Here is a 21,880-nt window from a genome sequence, read left to right as displayed (position 1 = left end):
TACAGAATTTGAACCTTCACCTACACCTGTTACAATGGCTATTATTTAAAAAACAAAAGATAAGTATTGGTGAAGATGTGATGAAAAGGAAACCCTGGTACACTACTGATGGGAATGGAAACTGGCACAGTCATGGAAAACCCAATGGATGTTTCTCAAAAAAATTAAAAATAGAACTACTATATGATCCAGCAATCCCACTTCTAGATATTTATCTGAAGGAATTGAAATCAGGATCTCGAAGAGATATCTACCCTCCCATGTTCATTGCAGCATTATCCTCAATAGCCAAGATATGGAAACAACCTAATATCCAATGGATGAATGGATAAAGACAATGTGGTATATACATACAATAGAATATTACTTGGCCTTAAAAAAGAAGGAAATCCTGCATTTGCAACAACACAGGTGGACCTGGAGGACATTATGCAAAGTGAAATAAGCCAGACACAGAAATTCTACAAATACAGTAGAATCTCACTTATATGAGAAATCTAAAAATAGTCAAACTCATAGAAGCAGACCATAGAATGGTGGTTGCCAACAGCTGGAGGTGAAGGAAAAGGGTAATAGTTTGGTCAAAGGGTAATGGTTTCAGTTATGCAAGATAAATAAGTTCTGAAGATCTACTCTACAGCATAGTGCTTATAGATAACAATACTGTGTTATATAATTAAAATTTGCTAACAGGATAGATCTTATGCTAAGTGTTCTTATCTCACACACACACACACACATACACACAATAACATAATAATAATAATAAAGCGGGTGGGAGGAAACTTTGGGAGGTGATGGATATGTCTATGGCCAGCTACTGAGCTCGTGCGCCCCTAACTAGAGAGCCTGCGTGCCGCAAAACTACTGAGCCCACGCACTCTGGAACCCACGCACCACAACTACAGAGCCCACGGGCCCTGGAGCCCGCGCATCACAACTAGAGAGAGAAAACCTGCACGCCACAACTAGAGAGAAGCTCGCGCACCACAGTGAAAGAGCCCACATGCCTCAACAAAGATCCCACGTGCCGCAACGAAGACCCAACGCAGCCAAAAATAAATAAATTAAATAAATACATAATAAATCTTTAAAAAATTGGACTGCAATTTTAAATATCAGTATATTACATATAATAAAGAGTAAATGGTTATTTAACAAAACTTGTGTTTTAGTGTGTGTGTATGCGTGTGTGTATGTGTATGCATGTATATTAGACTGGATTGTGAATTAATTTCTTACTGTGATGTTTCAAAAAAATGTTTGAAAACCCTTAGTTTAAACCATGATGATGAGCTTTTCCAGGCAGAGTGTGAATAACAGACCTATGATTGAACATAGTGGTTTCTAATAATCTAACTCTCATACTCTCAAATGAGTTTTAAAATATAGCCCTAAATTTTTGTAATTCTTATTCTCTACTGTTGAATCATTTAAAGCAATTTATTTTTATTTTTTTAATATTTTATTTATTTATTTATTGGCTGCATTGGGTCTTAGTTGCCACATGCAGGATCTTTTGTTGTGGTGTGCAGGCTTCTCTCTAGTTGTGGCGCCCGGGCTCCAGAGTGCATGGGTTCATTAGTTGGCGCACTGGGTCTTAGTTGTGGTACATGGGATCTTTCGTTGCAGCATGTGGGCTTCTCTCTAGTTGTGGCACGTGGGCTTAGCTGCCCCACGGCATGCGGGATCTTAGTTCCCTGACCAGGGATAGAACCCATGTGACCCGCATTGTAAGGTGGATTCTTTACCATTGGAAAGTCCCTATGGTCCATTTTTTTAAAATGCCGTTATAACCCACAAAATTGATGCCATGATACAAGGTATTGCAGTCTACACTTTGAAAAACATTGATTTAAACCACAACAACTTTATCACTAACCCTGACCTCTACCCAGAAATGCAAACTCTAGGGAGCTACAGAAGTCTACTGTATCACCACTTGAATATACCACTTGCACCTCAAATTCACACCTCCAAATGCATTATCTTCCTCATTGTTCCTACTCCTCAGTAAAAGGTACCAACAACCACTCTATGACCCAAGCCAGAAGCTAGGTGTGATTTTAGACAGCTCATTCTCTTTCACTACTACCTCTGATATCTGGTCACTGAATTAAATAACACAATGTCTGAAATAAAAATTTCACTGCATGGCCTTAACAACAGAATGCAGATAATAGAAGAAAGAGCCAGTGTCCTTGAAGATAGTGCAATAAAAATTATCAAGTCTTAATAAAAGAGAAAAAAAAAGATTTTTTTTAAAAAAGGAGAAATTCAGTGACCTATGAAATATTAAAAGGTCTAACATTCATGTCATTAGAGTCCCAGAGAAGGGAGAGAAATTGGTAAAGGAAAAAAATGTTTAGAGAAAAAATGGCTGAAAACTTTTCAAATATGGCAAAAGACATAGATTTATAGATTCAAGAAGCCCAGTAAATGCCAAACAGAATGACTTTAAGGAAAACCGCCCCAGATACATCATAATCTAACTTCTGCAAACCAAAGATGAAGAAAAAATCTTGAAAGCAATCAGAAGAAAATAACATATCACAATGAGGGGAAGAACGATTCAAATCGTTCAGATTTGAATCCGAACAGATTTCTCATTAGAAACCATAGAGGCCAACAGACAGTGGGGCAAACATCTGTAAAGTCCTGGAGGAAAAAAACCTGTCAGCCCAGTGAAATGTGCTTCAGAAATGAAAGCAAAATATAAATATTTTTAGATGAAGGTAAACTGAGAGAATGTGTCACCAGCAAACCTGCCCTAAAAGAATTGTTAATGGAAGTTCTTCAGGCTGATGTGAAATTCCAAAGGGACATTTGGAACTTCAGCAATAGCAACAGAACAGAAGAAAGAGCAACAGAAATGGTAAATATTTGGATAAATACAGTTGTCTTTTTTATACCTCACAAATTCTTCAAAATATGTAGGACTGTTGGAAGCAAAAACTGTAACATTGTTAGTGAGATAATGTATGTAGATGTAATACATATGACAACTATAGGGAAAGCAACCTATATGGTTGTAAGCCTTCTACATTTTATTTGAAGTTGCAAACTTTTAACTCAAAGTAGATTTTTAACTCTAAGTTATGTACATTGTAACCCAGAGACCACTACCAAAAAGGTAATATGAAGAGATATAGCCAAAAGCCAATAGGTAAGTTGATGTGGAATATTAAAAATATTAGAATAAAAGAAGAGAAGGCAGGAAAAGTGAAATAGAAGATGGTGGACCCAAGTTCAACAATGTTAATAATTACATTAAATGTGAATAGTCTAAACACACCCATTAAAAGAGATTGTCAAATTGGTTTAAAAAAAGACCAAACTATATTTTATCTCCAAAAAACCCAAACTAAATATCAATATAATAATATACTAAAAGTAAAAGCAAAGTATACTAAAAGTAAAAGAATTGAAAAAGATGTACCATGCAAACACTAACCAAAATAAAGCTGAAGTAGCTATATTAATATTAGATAAAGTAGACTTCAGAACATGGTATGTTACAAGGGATAGATAGGGCTATTACTTAATGATAAAGGGGTCAATTCTCCAAGAAAACATGCTAATCACAAATGTGTGTGCAACAACAGAGCTGCAAAACACATGAAGCAAAGACTGATGGAACTGATGTGAGAAATAGACAAACCCAAAATTGTGTCAGAGACTTCAACACTCCTTTCTCCAAAACTGAGAAAAATTAGACAGAAAATCAGTAAGGATAAAGAAAACCTGAACAACATATCAACTAGCTGGACCTAATGGCAATGACAAAACACACTGCCCAACAAAAACAGAATATACATTCTTTTCAAGTGCATATGAAATATTCATATAAAGGAACATATTCTGGGCTGTAAAACAAACCTTAACAATTTAAAAGAATTGAAATTATACAAATTATACAAAATATGTTCTTTAACCATAATGGAATTAAACTAGGAATAGAGAACAGAAAAATATTTATAAAATCTCCAAACATTTCGGGATTAAACAATGCACTTTTACATAAGCCATGGTCAATAGTATTGTATCAATGTCAATTTCTTTGTCTCCTAAGATGTTATCACTGGCAGATGATGGGGAAAAGGGTACACAGAGGTCCTCTGAGCTATTTTCATAACTTTTTGTAAATCTTAAACTATTTAAAAATAAAAACTATTTAAAACTTTAAAAAAGAGAAATAAATAAAAATGAGTGAAGAAAGCCTATGTGATTTATGGGACACCATCCAGAGAAACAAAATCTGAATCACTGGTGTTCCAGAAGGAGAAGAAAGGGAGACAGGGACTGAAACACTATTTAAAAGAAATAATGGCTAAAATTTTCCCAAACCTGCGAGAAATTTGAATATTAAAGTTCGTGAAACTATTAGATCACTCCATTACTTCAGTCTAAAATGATCTTCTCTTAGACGCATTATAATAAAACTGCCAAGAATATAAGATAAAGATAGAATCTAAAATAAGCAAGAAAGAAGATTGTAAACTACAAAGGCACCCCTATTAGGCTATCAGTGGATTTCTTAGCAGAAATCCTACAGGCCAGGAAAGAGTGGGATGATATATTCAAAGTGCTGAAAGAAAAAAATTGCCAACCAAGAATTCTCTATCTGACACAGCTGTCCTTTATTAAGGAGAAATAAAGACTTTAACAGACAAACAAAAATTGAGGGAGTTCATCACCACTAGATCTGCCTTACAAGAAATGCTAAAAGGAGTTCTTCAAGTTGAAATGAAAAGATGCTAATTAGTAATATGAAAACATACATATATATACAACACACAGGTAAAGGTAAGTATACAGTCAAATTCAGAAAACTCTATTACTGTAATATGATGGTGTGTTAACCACTTAACTATAGTGTAAAGGTTAAAGGACAAGAGTACTAAAAATAACTATAGCTACTATAATTTTTAATGAATATACAATATAAAAAGAGGTAAATTTTGGCATTAGAAGTATAAATGGGTGAGAAGTAAAAGTGCAGAGTTTTTGCATGCTAGTGAAATTAAGTTTTTGCATGCTGATACATCTAATAAGAGGTTTTATGTAAGCCTCATGGTAACTAAAAAGCAAAAAAAACTTACAGTAGATTCACAAAAGACAAAGAGAAGAAAATCAGAGCATACCACCACAGAAAATCACCAATTCACAAAGGAAGGCAGCAAGACAGGAAACAAAGAGAACTACAAAACAGCCAGACAGAAATCAATAAGATGGTATTAGTTAGTAAGTCTTTACATACCAATGATTACTCTAAATGTAAATGTATTGAATTCTTCAGTCAAAAGTCACAGAGTGGCTAGAAAAAAAGATCCAACTATAAGCTGCCTACAAGATACTCACTTTCAGCTTTAAGGACACTCATAGGCTTAAAGTGAAGGGATGGAGAAAGATATTCCATGCAAGTGGAAAACAGGAGAGCAAAGGTAGCTTTACTTATATCAGATAATATAGACTTTAAGCTAAAAACAGTAACAATAGACAAAGAAGGTCATTATATAATAATGAAGGGATCAACTCATCAAGAAGATATAACAATTATAAATATATATGCACCAGGGACTTCCCTCGTGACCCAGTGTGTAAGACTCCACGCTCCCAATGCAGGGGGCCCGGGTTCGATCCCTCGTCGGGGAACTAGATCTCACGTGCATGCCGCAACTAAGAGTCCACATGCCGCAACTAAGAAGTCCACATGCCCCAACTATGAGTCCACATGCTGCAACTAAAAAAGATCCTGCATACCGCAACTAAGACCCAGCACAGCCAAAATAAATAAATAAAAATATATTAAAAAATATATATATATATATATGCACCCAACACCAGAGCACCTAAATATATTAAGCAAACACTAACAGATCTGAAGGGAGAAATAGACAGCAAAACAATAACAGCAGGGAACTTCAATACTCCACTTCAAGCAATGGACAGATCATCCAGAGAGAAAATCAACAAGAAAACGTTCGGCTTGAACCATACTTTAGTCTAAATGGAACTAACAGACATCCAACAGCAGCAGAATACACGTTTTTGTCACCATGCTGTATAATACAACTCTAGAACTTATTTGTCTTGTAACTGGAAGTTTGTACCTTTTGACCACCTTCACCCATCTTGCCCACCCCCACCCCCACCTCTGGAAACCACCAATCTGTTCTTCATATCTATGAGTTTGGGTTTTTTTAGATTTCTCAAACAATTAAAAATAGCACTACCATACGATCCAGCAATCCCATTTTTGGGTATATATTCAAAGGAAATAAAAACAGGATATCAGAGAGATACCTGCACTCCCGTGTTCATTGCAGCATTATTCACAGTAGCCAAGATATGGAAACAACTTACAAGTTCATCTATGAATGAATGGATAAAGAAGATATGATAGATCTATATAATGGAATATTATTCAGCCATGAGAAAGAAGGAAATTCTGCCATTTGTGACAACCTGGATGGACCTTGAGGCATAGCGCTAAGTAAACATAAATCAGACAGAGAAAGAGAAATACTATATGATATCACTTACGTGGAATCTAAAAGAAAAACAACTCACAGAAATAGAGAGTAGAATTGTGGTTACCAGGGGCTAGGAGAATGGGGGAATTGGGAAGATATTGGTCAAAGAGTACGAGCTTCCAGTTATTAGGTGAACAATTTCTGCGAACCTAATGCATTGCATTGTTTTTATAGTTAACAGTACTGTATTGTATAATTGAAAACTGCTAAGAGAGTAGATCTTAAATGTTCTCACCACAAAAAATAAATGGTAATTATGTGATGCGATGGAGGTGTTAGCTAACACAGTGGTGGTAATCATATCGTAGTATATGTGTTTCAAATCAACATGATGTACATTTTAAACTTACACAACATTATGTATCAATTATATCTCAATAGAGTTTGGGGGAAAAAAAAGAAATGCCAAAGATTCTACAAACAGGAGCAGAACTAATAAATGAGTTTAACAAAGCCAAACGATACAAGGTCAATATTTTAAAAATTGTTTGTTAATACACATAAATAAATAAACTACTGAAGATTGAAATTTAAAACAGTATCATTTACAACAATACCATAAAATGTGAAGTACTTAGGTATAAATCTTACAAAATATCTGTAAGATATCTATGCTGTAAGCTAAAAAAAAAAATGGAAGAAATCAAAGATCTAAATAAATGGTGAAATATATTAACGGCTTGAAGGACTCAGTATTCTTTAGATGTTATGTTAAACCATGGAAAGGCCAAGGAGGCACCACTGTAGAGCTGTTCTTAGGGCATCAGTTGGCCTTAACACAGCGATGAAGCTCCTTCCAACACCACCATCACCCCCATTATCTCCCATAAAAGGGAGATAATAATAATAACCCCCACATCCCAGAGGACTGCAGAAAGGATTCAGTGAGATCAGGTAAATAAATGAAACTCACTCTGCAAAGCAAAATGCGCTATAGAATGTTGGTTATTATTTCCACACCAAGAAATGGGAGCTAATATTTCACTTTTAGCTGCCATCCTGAGCCTCACAGGGACCCCTGCTTTGAGCCTCTTGTTTCTGTCTCCTTTGCAGTGCATCCAGCATCACAGCACCTGGCCCACCCTTCCGTGGCCTCTCCAGCCCAGCCCCGGACTCACTTGGGCCACCTGCCGCCTAATCGCAGACAAGGCCTCAGTCACTGGGCTCTGCTGGAGCCTCTGCGACAACTGCCGGGCCCTTCTGGGCAACCCCAGCCCTGCCTGTGCCTCCGGGACCCCTGCCCCTCAGACCCGCGTCTTGGACCCTCAGGAAAGGCCTCCACCAGGCAGCGCAAGGACTGTAGCCGTTGCTCAGGGACCCGCACCCAGGTTGGCAGGGAAAAGGAAGGCCCAGTGGCACCAGGGGGATTCACCAGCTACGAAAGCTTTTAAAATAATTTGTGCCGCGTTGTTATCCTCAACAAGCCTGTGCGTCAGGGCACAAAGGCGCTGGTAGGCCCATTTTACAAATCAGAGCAAGGAAGGCAACACAGCAGAGACCAACTGGCCAAGATGGCTGCCCTCACTTAGCCCAAGTCCCTGTGGCCCCGGGGGCGAGCCCTACGGTTGCTTGGCAACGCGGGGCACCCATGCTCCCAGGCTGGCGCCTAGTTTCCCGGACCTACAGGTGGAGGTTTTACCCTTTGTACTGGGGGGTTCACCCATCCAGAGTCAGGTGCTTCTGCCATTTTCAGTATTCATTTGCTTTTGCCCTTTTGAAACTCCCAAGTGCTCCACCCCATCCCACACCCTAGCCTTTTGGAGAGGTCGTGGACCATTGGAGTTCCACCGATCTGGACAGCCATATCCACTGGTATCCCAGAATTCGTCTATATTTTCCCTAGAGGGATGTGTAAGGCCTTACCAACTCTTTGTGTGATGCCAGACACCCATTATTTTTTACCTCAGACTAGGCATGTATGTTGGCAAAGTGCAATGTCACATATAACTAAACAATCAGTGGGAACAAATCTGAATCCCCAAAACGAATAGGAGCACAAAAGATGAAAAAGATCATAGTAGTTGTGAAAAAACATTTTTGCATGGAATTTACATCTTAACTGCTTCTAGGCCGGACAGGTTATTAGGTCTATGAGGCCAGCATTACCCTGACACCAAAGCCAGATAAAGACTTGACTACTCAGATTCCTCTGCATTTTCTTGGCCTAGAGAAGTGGCCCACTCCTTCCTGTTATGGGCTGTCCTCCCCAGTGGTGGGTTGAATGGTGGCCCCCCAAAAGATATGTGTACTCTTGAATCCCCAGAACCTGTGAAGGTTAACTTATTTGGAAAAAGGGTCTTTGCAGTTGTAACTAAGTATCTTGAGATGAGACCATCCTGGACTACCAGGGTGGACCCTAAATTCAATCCAAATGTCCTTATAAGAGACACACAGAGAAAAGGAAGAGGCAATTGTGAAGACAGAGGCAGAACTTAAAGTAATACAGTCACAATTCAAGGAATGCCTAGAGTCAATAGAAGCTGGAATAGACAAGGAACAGAATCTCTCCTAGAGCCTCTGGGGAGAGTGACCTCTGCCGGTACATTGATTTTGTTCTGATTTTGGCCTTCAGAACTATGAGAGAAGACATTTGTTGTTTTAAGCTACCTAGTTTGGTTACCGCAGCCCTCAGAAACTAATACATGCCCCCTTACTAAAAGATGACACAGTGACCTCTGCCTTGCGACATAATATGTACTCCTCTCAGGACCAAGGGCTAACTTCTCCTCCTGACCATTAGATCAATAACTATGGCTGTCAAAAATACTGAGTTGGAGAATTGTGGACCTGTTAAGGGAGGAAAGATATTTATCCTCAAAGAGCTGAAGGATCTGGCCAGGGTGTACCAACAAGAGTCAAACGAGTTCGACAGCAGTTTCATAGTCACATTTACTCACACCCCAGGGAAAGAGAACACTGCACACCACGCAGAGCCACATACGGAGGGTGCATTTGGGAACGGTGACCAACCAGTGGTTGTGGGAGGCAGACTATGTAGTAGCAAGAGGGTGAGGTGCCCCCTGGTTTTTGTGGGAGAATGTGATTGGCTTGTTTGAAAAATTCTGCAGGTTGGCAAGGAACTGAAACACACTGTTCAGGGATAAGCAGGAACTATGCCCAGACTCTTTTGATAAGAAAGTCTGTTTGACTAGAGGACTTTATTTGCAGGAGCAGAGTTGGGAGGGAAACTTGTATTGGGGCCTTAGTATATGTAGAGACATCTGTTACCTCAGTTTATAATTTGGGTTATCTGTGAGGCAAGATATTCCCAGAATTCTTTACCCCAAAGGGGGCAACTCTTAGGCAATGGCCCAAGAGTTTGTAAAAAAGTACAGATGTGGCCACTTGCTGGCCAGGCATTCAGTGCTAAGATGACTGCCAGAAGTGTGGCCAGTTTTTCTGACCTCTGGGTCCTCTCCTTTATTAGGGACATCCTGGTTAAGGGATGAAAATCAAAAATGTTCCACTGAGCTCCTTTATGTATTATGGTGATGATACCATCTGCAAATTGTATCAACTCCCATTGCTGTTCACTTGGTTGATCCCAAGGGGCATCCCAGGTAGCCAAGAGGTCTGGGAGAGAGGACTTCCTCTAGCACCAAGGAATCTGGCAAGGGACTGGGGACAGGGGAGGCCATCCCCTCCTGCAGGTAAGTATGCCAAAGCGTCCAGGTTTGGCTCCATCCTATAGCAAGGAGGCCTGGGTAGCTATGCTGGGCTGTGGGGTGCTTTCATGATCCAAGGCATAATGGGCAGCTGGGTACAAAGGGTCACAGATACAGGGCCTGTGAAAGTGTCTGTTTCCAGAAGCATACAATAAGCAGCTAGCAGCCGCTCCTCTAATGATATATAGCACAGAACCAAGGAAGGCAACTTTTTGCTTCAGAAACCAATGAACAACTTATGGCAAACATGGGTAGTCCAGAGACTCCAGGAGGTATGAGAGGAGATTGCTAAATCCTCTACAGTGAAGGAGTCTCTGGAGAAACCAATAAGAGTGCCTCTTGTAGCCTTTGGATGGAGACAGGAAAATTCACGGTGGGTTGATTTGCAGGTAACAGCAAAAGTGAGATTAAGTAAGATTTGTAAATTAGGAATAAGTTGTCTACAGAATCCCCCCAAAAGATCAAAAGGTTGATCTTTTATTAACATTGTGGATGGCAAGAGGGTCAAAGATTTCTTAACAGTGTGTAGGGGATGGAGCAGCCCTTGAGCTGCTGAATAATTTTTAGGAATTGAACAGAGGTGGCTGGCAGGGTCTTGTACTACGTGTGGGGCCATCCCTTTTTTGTGAGCTCCTTTGTTTCTATGTCCTGAATGAGTGTGTCAAATGAATCTTCTCAGAGGATGGTGTCATCAGTGTAATATCATACCTGTTCTTCTGGAGAAGCGTAGATGCAGTTAAAGTCTTGCTTTCAAAGATTGTGTGCAAAGGCAAAGTACCCCACGGTACACCACGCAGGGGCACCAAGGGGTTGCACCTGGTAACACTTTCAACAACTAGGTTCTGTGGGAGGCCAGCTTTGTAGTATCAAGAAGCTGAGTGACCCCTGGTTCTTAGAGGAGGATGTGATTGGCTTGTTTCAATAATTCTTCAGGCTGTCAGGAACCTGACACCACTCACCACTCAGGGTTAAACAGGAACTGTGCCTGGTCCCTTTGATAAGGAGGGTTGTTTGGCTAGGGCCCTTATCCACAAGAACAGAGTGGGGACGGGAACTTGCAGTTAGGCCATTCAGGGCTCCCCCAATTTTACCCAATGTCAAGGCAGCATATAATATTAAGCTCATTATAATTTTATAATATTAATTACATAATTTTAAGCCTTATACCACATCATGCAAAACATTTTTATCAGTCACAACATTCTAAGAGCTCAATTCCCAGGAGCTGGCCAAAGGTCAGTCATGAAAACAGGCCCTTCTTGGGAATGTGCAGGGTTTGAGCAACTCAGGCCTGCTGAGTTAACCTTTCCATCACAGATACTTACTCCAATATGGATTTGCCTTTTGTGACTGGTTCACTTCTCCCAGCTTTACAACTGTACCCTTGCAGAATGCCTTGTCCATCACCATGGTATTCTATACAGCATCACATCTGACAAGTGACATGTTTTGCAGCAAAGGAAATGTGGAAATGGACTTATGCCCGTGGACTTCACTGATCTTAACACATGTCCCATCACCTAGAAGAAGCTGGCTTCATAAAATTGCACAATGACTTACTTTGAGGCTCACTTACAGCACCAACTGGAAGATGACCCCCTAGGAGGTTAGGGTGCTATCCCAAAGGAAGCAATACGTGCATTAAACCGGTGGCCAACTGTATTCATTTCCTACTGGTGCTGTAACTAATTACCACACAGCAGCCTGCAGGGGCCTTAAACTAACCCTACCCCCACTCCACACAACCACAACCACATGCCCTAGAAAACAGCCCACAGAATCACAAGCAAATGTAAGTTCCTGATATGACTTCCCTAACAGTCTCCCTTTACTCCCAGAACCATTCCCCGTGCACACCTTAGATAAGGCAGGTGCCCCAGGTCCTGCTTCTCTCTCTGTCTGCACTCTCTCTTAAACTTCCTCTGTGGCCCCTTGAGGCATGCTACGTACCTCCTCCAGCACCTGTTGTTGAGCCATGCTCACCATCTAGCACTCTGTGCTCTACTTAACAGATGTTAATTTAACAGTCATAACGATGAGTCTTATGGGACGAAAAGCAAGATGTCAGTAGAGCTGGTTTCTTCTGGAGGCTCTGAGGGGAGGATCCATTGTCCTCGCCTTTTTCAGATTCGGATGGCCAGATTCCTCGGCTTGTGGTTCCTTCCCCTGTCTTCGAAGTACATCACTCCAGTTTTTTATTTCTTCTTTTTTGTAGTCTAATGTCATTCTGCCTCCCTCTTATAAGAACACTTGCGAGCACATTTAAGGCCCACCTGGATAATCCAGGATAATCTCATCATCTCAAGATTCTTAACTTAATCACATCTACAAAATTCCATTTGTCATATAAGAAAATATTCACAGGTTCTCGGGATTAGAGTATGAGTATCTTTGAAGCCCATTATTCAACCTACCCACACTGCACCCTCTGGCACCCCAAAATTCATGTCCATCCCCAGTGCAAGATATATTCACCCCATCTCAGCCATACTGAAAGTCTCAGCCCATTAACAGCATGAACTCAAGTTCAAAATCTCATGTATATATCATCAATTCAGAAGACCCAAATCTCATCATCTAAATCATTAAACCAGGTATCAGTGATCTCTGGGTATGATTCATCCTGGGGCAAAATTCTACTCCAACCATGGACCTGTGAATCTAGAAAACAAGTTATCCTTCTCTCAAAATTCAGTGCTGGGACAGGTATATGAAACAGCTGTGTTTCCTATTCCAAAAGGGAAAAAGTGGAAGGAAGAAAGGAGTCACTGGTCTGAAGCAATGTTAAAAGCAGCAGGGAAAATTCCATTTGGTTTCAAGGCCCCCTGCCATTGGTCTCCCTGCCTTTTCAGGCCTCACAGAGCAATGGGCGTCTGTGACCATGCTCCCCAGCGTCTCTGGCACAAGATTCTTCCAGCACCTGCCAGCCCCTGGGCTTTGGACTTTATGAACTTTCTCCCTGCGGAGCAGGACAGCCCTTGGCACAGCAGCTGCCAGCTGTTCCTGGTCCAGAAGGAAGGCTGATCCTCTGGTCAAAGGGAAAGTTGTCACTCTCCAACTAGGCATCCTCATTCTGCTATGGGGTCTACTGTGGTGGGAGTATAGATAACTTTTTTGTTTTTTAATCTTCCTTGGTTTATTAATTTTCTTTGTTTAAAACTTTTTGAATAGTAAGGGACTCACATGATTCACATAATCAAAGAGTATAAATATATAACCACAAAAATAACAGGGTTTATGGGGAAAATAGGGTTTTGGGAGACAACTCAGAATCTATACTTCTTTGTAAACTTAACACTAACAAAACAATCAATAACAATCCAAATAAAAACACTAGCATTGTTTTTAAAAGACTTGTTAAATAGCTAATAGATAAAGATTATGATATGAGGTAAAGGACTTTACTGTTATTGAAAAAAAAAGGTAAAGATATGTTGAGAGGGTAAGGAAAGATGGAAGCTGGTGGTTTATGGAAACAAGGCAGGGGGTCGTCACCTGCCTTGAACAGAAGTTGCAGGATAAGCAGTTGAGACTTTGCACAAAAGTAGGTGTTGAGGATGGGTGGCTTTGGCTCATTGTTTTGTGTTTGTTTCTTTTGCACTGGCCTTGTTTGGTTGTCTTGCTATCTTCTTTCTTTTATTGAGAAGCAGCTTAACAGAGTTCCAAATACAACCTTGTGCCAGGGAGCAAAGACTGCACCAAAATCATCATTTTCTATCACTGCAAATGGGTCTCATTTCTACTTAAAGCAGAAGACACCTAGGAAAGCTCTTGTAGGGCAGCCTAATGACATTTTTCTTCCACACTTCTGAGGGGTGCATCAGCAAAAAAATTTGTTGCCATTCCTGTGTAGAATCGTACTGCAGCAGCATTTACTAGTCTCGTCCTCAATACATTCATGAAGGGACTTCCTTGGTGGTCCAGCGGTTAAGACTCCATGCTGCCAATGCAGGGGGCCTGGGTTCCATCCTGGTCAGGGAACTGGATCTCGCATGCAGCAACGAAAATCCCACATGCCGCAATGAAGATTCTGTATGCTGCAGCTAAGATCCGGCACAGCCAAATAAATAAGGAAATATTTTTTAAAAAATTCATGAGGGCTTCCCTGGTGGCGCAGTGGTTGAGAGTCCGCCTGCCGATGCAGGGGACATGGGTTCGTGTCCTGGTCTGGGAAGATTCCACATGCCACAGAGCGGCTGGGCCTGTGAGCCATGGCCGCTGAGCCTGCACGTCCAGAGCCTGTGCCCCGCAACGGGAGAGGCCACAACAGTGAGAGGCCCGTGTACCGCAAAAAAAAAAAAAAAATTCATGAAGATCGGGATAATTATTTAATAAGTACTTCAAGACAGAGAATGTGTCCATACTGAGTGGAGAGGAAGGAGGTGGGGTGAATGGCATTGTCTATAGCATCATATTCCCGCAGCTTGCTCTGCTCAATTACCTTTGCTACTTTGCATTCAGCTGCTGCTACTCAGAGCAAAACATTCACATACTGGGACAGTTGCATGCGACACAATGCAGCTTCCACATTATGCTGACACCATTTCCTCATTTATCCATTTGTCTGAAGAAGCGCTCATTGCCACAGTAGAGACAGTGAAGGCTCTTGCTCCCAATCCCGCCCACCATCTGCCTAGTTCAAGCCTCATCCCCAAACAGGGAACCACCTTCTTTAGTTTCTTGTGTACCTTCCAGTTTATGAAAATATCAAGTGATTCTTGGTTCCCTCCTCTTTTTTTTTTTAAACACAAAACTAGCCTATTATACACAATGTTTTTCACCTTGCTCTTTCCACTTGCAATATATCTTGGAGATCTTACCAAAAGTACACAGAGAACTCCTGTATTGTGATTAGTTTTTCATTGCATAGTATTCCTGTGTGTGTGTGTGTGTGTGTGTGTGTGTGTGTATAAAATTTTAGCCAGTCCAAAATTGATGGATGCATGGATTATTCCCAATCTTTTGTTAAAGACAAACTGCAATGAACAAAATAGTACAATTTTTTTGCATGTGTATAAGCATATCTGTAGGATGAATGCCAACAAATGGAATTGTGGAATTGCAGGGTTTAAGAGTATATACACCTACAATTTTGACACACATTGCCAATTGTTTTTCAAAAGGTTTGCCCTAAGTTGGATTCTACAAGCAATAAATGAAAGGGCCTGTTTCTTCACAGTCTTGCCAATCAAGTGTATGCCAAGCTTTTGGATTTTTGCTATTCTGACAGGTGCAAAATAAAATCCCTGTGTAGTTATTTGCTCCTTCTTTATTATGAGTGAGGTTGAGCATTTTTTCATGTTGAAGGCTATTTTGTTTCCCTTTCTGTGGAACTGTCCATAGGGATCCTTTATCAACATGTAACATAACAAATACTTAATTTATTTATTTTGTCCATTATTTGTCTTCCCCCAGTAGAATGTAAGCCCCCCTGAAACTTTTGTCTCTCTTGTTCTGCTGGAGCCCCAGCATCTATAAAAGTACTTAGCACAAAGTAGGTGCTCAATAAGTATTGGAGGATGAATAAATGGATAAAGAGCATATGCAATAGATGATCCTGGGATAATCAGATAACCATCAAGAAAAGAGAAACAAATCCATATCTGGCTCCAAACATAAAAATGAATTAATCCAGGTATACTAAAGGCTTAAATTTGAAACACGAGACTTTTAAGTGTTTATAAAATAATACTGGAGATTAACTATGTGATCTCGGGACAGGCAGAATTTATTAAACTAGACCCAGAGTCCACAACATAAAGAATGATAAATTCGGCTACTTTAGAATGAAGAACTTCTCTTCATCAAAAGACACCATCAAGACAAGCCAGAAACTCTGAGAAGATATGTGTAACACATACAATCAACAAAGAATTAGTCCCCAGAATATATGAAAAAACAAATATCTCCCATAAATCCACAAGATAAATTTAAAAACAGCCCAATAGAAAAATGGATGATAGACATAAGAGGCATTATACAGAAGGAGACATACAAATGGCAAAAAAAAAGAAGAAGGAAAAATGAAAAATTCTCATCCTCATTAATAATTAGGCAAATGGAAACTAAAACTAAAATGAGATAACATTTCACACACATCAGATTGGCAAAGAGTTGAAAGTCTGACAATACCAAGTGATGCTGAGGATGTGGTTCAATTGCAACTTCATCTGCCAGTGGAGGAACAGTAAGGAATACAACCCCTGGGGGATAGTCTTGCCTCACTGAGTAACACGACATATATGCACATTCTAAGACTCAGAAATTCTACTCTTGGTCACATACCCTAAAAAGTCTTGCAGGTGTGTGCCAGGATACATGTATAAGAATGTTTATAGCAGCATTACCCATAATAGCAAAAAGATGGGAGACAAACCAAATTCCAGGAACAGTAGAGTGGAGAAGAAAAAAATGTAGACTGTTCATATTTGAAATACTACACAGCAGTGAAAATGAATGAGCCAAAGCTAAATGCATCAAGATGGTGGATCTCAAAAACAAAGACGAGTCACAGAACACATACAGTGTGATTCCATGTATATAACGTCCGAAAACTGGCAAAACTAGGTAATGTACTGTTTAGGGATATCTACATGTGTAAAACAATTACAAAGAAAAGCTAATGACTATCACAGAAAAGCACATTGAAGCTTACCTCTAGAGGAGAGAGGGAGTGATACATCCGTTAGGGGCACACAGTGAAAGATGATGGAAATCTGATTTCCTAGAATGAGAGATGAGTGCAAATGTCTACTTTATTATCTTCTTATTTTAAAACATATACATGCATTACATGTACTCCTTCTAACAGATGATATATTTTGATATATTTCACAGTCTTTGGGAGGAAGGAAAAGAAATGAAGCAATCAAGTACAAACAAGATTTCCAGTCATGGGAGCAGAGAAATGGAGGGAGGGGTTGGCTAAGCAAAAATCCTTGAAAAACTTATCAAGGAATTTTTTTTTAAGTGAGGGATATTATAATATGTGTGTATGCTTATGAGACTAAGTCAGTGAAAAGGTAAAAAGTGATGATACAGGACGTGGGACATCACAGAGGCATAGTCTTCGAGAAAACAGAAGGGATGGGATCTGGCCTTGTTAGTGAAGGTGCCAACGAGGCTCACTGGACAGGAGGGAAGTCAAGGTGGTTCTGCCACAGTAGAACTTGCTGGAAATATGATGTCTAGAGTTTCCTGGAAATCTGCCCTCTGGAACTTCCCAGAAATCCACCCTCTTAGGTGCAGGAGAAAGCTGTTCACACCAGGGTGAACAATATAAGATCTCCCGAGGGGTTGCTGCTGGCGCTGTTTGTTGATGACCACCATGCATGGCAGAAGCTGGATGGTAGGGAGATTTCCTGTGCTTCAGGAGCTGGTGCTGGAAAAGCCGGGCGCTAGCTTTAGGAGCCTGGCAAGGAGCATACCAGAACCAGGAAGCAAAAATCGTTTTCCCTGTAATGACTCTCTAGTGCCCTCTAGTGACAAAGATCAGTGCCTGCTGGCAAAGGAAAAATATTTAAATGGCTCAGGTGCATTTCGGAGCTGAGAAACAATAAATACATAACCAATCCCATGGGGAAAGAGTAATCAGGATGACAATATCTGAACCTTCCATCAAACTTCCCATCACTCAAAGTGGGGTGGAGATCATATATTTCTTCGTGTGATGCAATAGGTACACAGCAGCACTTATGGAATATTTCTTGCCTTAAAAAATGGGACTCGAGGGACTTCACTGGTGGTCCAGTGGTTAAGAATCTGCCTGCCAATGCAGGAAACTCGGGTTCGATCCCTGGTTGGGGAACTAAGATCCCACATGCTACACGGCAACTAAGCCTGGGTGCCGCTACTACTGAGCCCAGGCCCGTGAGCCACAACTAGAGAGAAGACCGCGCGCCGCAACGAAAGATCCCACGTGCCGCAACTAAGACGGAACGCAGCCAAATAAATAAATAAATAAATATGGCACCCAAATCTGATAAAGCCTCTAGATCTAACTACCAGTTACAAGAAATACAGGGGATAGAGAAACAAGTTAATTGACACTATGAGGAAACCAGGCAAATCCAAAATGTAGAACATTTTACAGGATAAATGAACAGTTTTCTCCAACATATTAATAGTATAAAACTAAAGGGAGGGTGGATTGCTATAGATAAGAAAAGGATTAAAAGACATAATAATAAAATGCAATGTATTGTCAAAGTATAATTTTCAAAAACTTAAAAACAGTGGTCTTAGACAAATATAAAGAGCATTTATCAAGGAAGTATTAACAAGGGGACCAGTAAAAAAGAACTATTTCAAAGAGATTTAAAAAAACTTAATATACATGGGCACTGGACATACATCTTTTATATCTCTACTGACTAATATTCATGTACATTGTTATTGACCAAGAATCATTTGTATCTATATTATTTTTCTATAAATTCACATCTACCCTTAAAGAATATGCTAAATACCCTAAAATAATAAGTCAAAGTAAAACCTCCCTAGAGAATGAGATAATTCTTTCATGGGCCTGTTGGAAAATGCTCCAGTGTTACACAGAAAGGACACACAGTCATCATTTTGTCTATGCCCAAGTTTGGAATTTTCTTTTTCTTAATAGTATGGACTTTGTTTGCATCTGGATTCATACAACTCAAATGCAAAAAGACATCTTTAAGAAAATCAGGGAATTTGAATATGGTCTGGGTACTAAATGATATTATGAAAATATTGAATAATTAAATGAATAATTTTGCTTGGTGCAGTAATGGCTTTTTGGTTATGTAAGCAAAGTCCCTATCTGTTAGAAAAGCATGTGGAAGTATTTACAAGTAAAGTAAAACATGTCTGTGATTTGCTTTAAAATACCCCAGTTAAAAAAGAAAGTGGGAGGAGGGAATAGATGAAACAAAACAACATGTTAATAACTGTTGAGGCCAAGTGGTTCACGATATTTTCTCTACTTTTGTGTAGGTTTGAAAAATTCCATAATAATTTTAAAAAATGTAATGATAGTATTCTGCTTCACACTCTGGGGTAACTGCACCTTCACCACATAAGGTTTAGAATTCTTAGTTTTAAAGTTAAAAGTTGAATTTCTCATTGTTTACTATACAGCATAATTTCACTAACTTTTGAACAAAAAGACGTTTATATAAACATCCCTAAAGTTGGAATATAAAGTATTTTAAAGAACAACTCAAGTCGTATAAGAGATTGGCTCAGCCTATGCCTTCTTTCTGTTTAAAACTCGGCAGTCAATGCTGTTAGCATTCAAAATGCCTTTCTTTTTCCTTTTGAAAGGGACCGTGAAGCCTGTTATTTTTTTAGCCCATAGCCAGTTCTTAGCACAAAAGCAGTCGGTTCTTAGGAGCATACATTTATTTCTGTTAAACCTTTGCTAGAAAACAGACATATAGGCTTAAAACCAGTTTAGCTCATGTAACTTTTAGCTTTTCCTTTAGAGATAGTCATTTATTCTGGCCCTGATAACAAGGTATCCTTCATATGAAAGATGCAAACAAATTCTTTGCCTCTTTACCAGTGGGAGCTTCATATTTTTAAGTATTTTTGTTCAGAGGCCTCTTTCCAAGCACTCTAACATTCTTCAGACCTTGAGATTTCTGAAAGCCATATTTTAACTCAATAAATATGGTAAATAGTAGGAACATACCTACTAAATTTTCTTGCTTGATTTAGGATTCTCATTTCAAATGCAAGTAATTATATCCTTTGGGCTAGTCAATACTTATAGACAGTTTCAAAGGTTTTACATGTATTATCTCATTTAAGCCTCACAATGATTCTATGAAGTTGATATAATTATTATCTCTATTTTTCAGAGAAAGAACCTGTGGCACATAGAGGCTGAGCAACTCCGCAGAATCACAAAGAAAGTGGCAGAGAGGAGGATCCCAGCCCATGCAGAGCCAAGCAGAGACTTGACTTGAAAGCTAAACTAACCAGCCCCATATAATGCTCTGGTCTCCAGCTGGTATGAACACTGGGCTGGAGGGCTGGAGGAAGGAATTTTGGCTCTGCCCTCAGAAACTTGGGGCAGTGAGTCTGAGCACCCAGTAGCTATAGGGGCGGATACCACTGTGTGCGACTACAAAACTGCCTTTGACTGTACAAAGCAAGCCTTGGAGTCACCATTGCCCTTATTTGGGCTTGAGAAGCCGCATCAACCAAGGTGTAGTGTGGTGGGAGAGGGGAGTGCATAACTGACACTGCAGCCAAGCAGGGCCATAGGGCTTTAGAAAGCTTCTAGAAATGCCCAAGCAGAGCCCATTCATTCAATATACATTTATTGAATGACAGTCATGTGCAGGGGAGACAGGTGATGTCTCCACCCTCATGGGGCTTACATTGCTCAGGGGTGGGTGGCGAGTGGGGAGTATAAACACATTGACAAAGAAGTGAACAAGATGCTTTGGAATGATGGAAAATGTATGACAAAAGTGAAACAGACTGGATGGTGGAGGAAGGCCTTTCTGAGATGTCAGGGAGGCAGAGACATGACTGACAAGAAGCGGGCAGCCATGCCAGGGGCTAGGGCAGGGAGTTTCAAGACCAGAGGGGTTGAAGTACAGGGACTTAGGGAGAAGTGGCAAGAGGGAAGTCAGAGTGATAATCAGGGCGGTTATGTCAGCCCCGCAGGCCCTGCAGAGGCCTTCCTGTCTCTCTAAGTGGGCTGGGAAGTTATCAGAGAATTTCAAGCAGGGGAAAGTACCTCTGTGGCTGGAGGATGCACGAATGGCCTGTGGGTGGGGCAAGTACCTCCTAGAGACAAGGAGAGGACAAATTAGTAGCACGAAATCATTTAAGGAGCATTTAAAACATTTCCTCCAAAACACCAACTAAAAGAGTAGGTAGCTGGAGGGCCTATGTGCTGAACGCGGTGACTCTCCCGCTGGCCCAGGGAGACTGGGCGATTTTCATGCGGCGGTGCCTGGGACACGACTACACAGGAGTCGAGCGAGCGGCCAGGGATGCTTGGCGTCGTCAGCTTCCCGGGCCCCGGGTGGCGTGGACGCTCGGAAGCCTCAAGGAAATCTCCCCACCGAGGATCCTGGGAACCCGAGTGTCCGTCCACTTTTCGGGCTGTGTGGTTTCTGAATCCAACGCCGAAGAGGGAAACAGCCCAGGCCCCTAAACTCTTGGGATCTCTGTCGAATGGGGACAAAAATGCCTGACTGGTTTAAAGATATTTTATGTAAAGCGCCTCATCGTAAGCGCCTCGGAAATTGTAGTTAATTTCTGCAAATAGCCCCCTGAGACTATCTGCTTGGTAAGATTCTGCCTGGTCCAGGAAGCAAATTTAGGCCACGTTGCGGGCAGAGTCATATTTAATGTTGAGCACCTGGCAAACTCGCTTCGCCGCCTAGTGCCCTCCGACCCTCGTCCAGACCGGGGCGGGAATTGGGAGAGGAGGGATTCTGGGGTCCCAGAGTCCTACGGAGATGTCTCATTAGGCCTCAAATTTCGACTCCCTTCCACCCCGTAGAGCGGGAGCGCGCACCACGCACCAAACTCCGGCTGCGGCAGCCGCTAAGCCTCAGCTCCGCAGGATTTCAGTTTCCCTTTCTCAGCCCCTGCTGCCCCACCCACCGCTGCGGCCCAGGGATTTGCCCAGTGATCAGTGACGAAGAGGGAACTAAGGCTCCCATTGGGAGGCGGCGT

At 40.8% G+C, this 21,880-nt stretch overlaps 1 protein-coding gene across 6 annotated transcripts in view; it reads right to left on the bottom strand.

Moving 5' to 3' along the window:
- Positions 1-21,801, bottom strand: part of LOC137231794 (tripartite motif-containing protein 26-like) — a 31,115-nt gene extending 9,314 nt beyond the window's left edge. For 3 of the 6 annotated variants that reach the window (XR_010946730.1, XR_010946729.1, XM_067752467.1), the window contains exons 1-3: positions 21,561-21,775; positions 20,931-20,980; positions 16,857-16,925 (exon numbers count right to left, since the gene is read on the bottom strand). The gene's annotated coding sequence lies outside the window, so the exon portion shown is untranslated. Of the gene's footprint in view, positions 1-16,856; positions 16,926-20,930; positions 20,981-21,560 lie in introns of all 6 variants that reach the window. The other 3 variants (XM_067752468.1, XM_067752470.1, XM_067752469.1) reach the window with 3 other exon arrangements.
- Positions 21,802-21,880: the final 79 nt, after the last annotated feature.

This window comes from Pseudorca crassidens, chromosome 10 (genome assembly GCF_039906515.1).
Source record: "Pseudorca crassidens isolate mPseCra1 chromosome 10, mPseCra1.hap1, whole genome shotgun sequence".
Taxonomy (NCBI): Eukaryota; Metazoa; Chordata; class Mammalia; order Artiodactyla; family Delphinidae; genus Pseudorca; species Pseudorca crassidens.
Note: the sequence above shows the minus strand (reverse complement) of the source record. Positions and strands in the feature narration are given on the sequence as shown.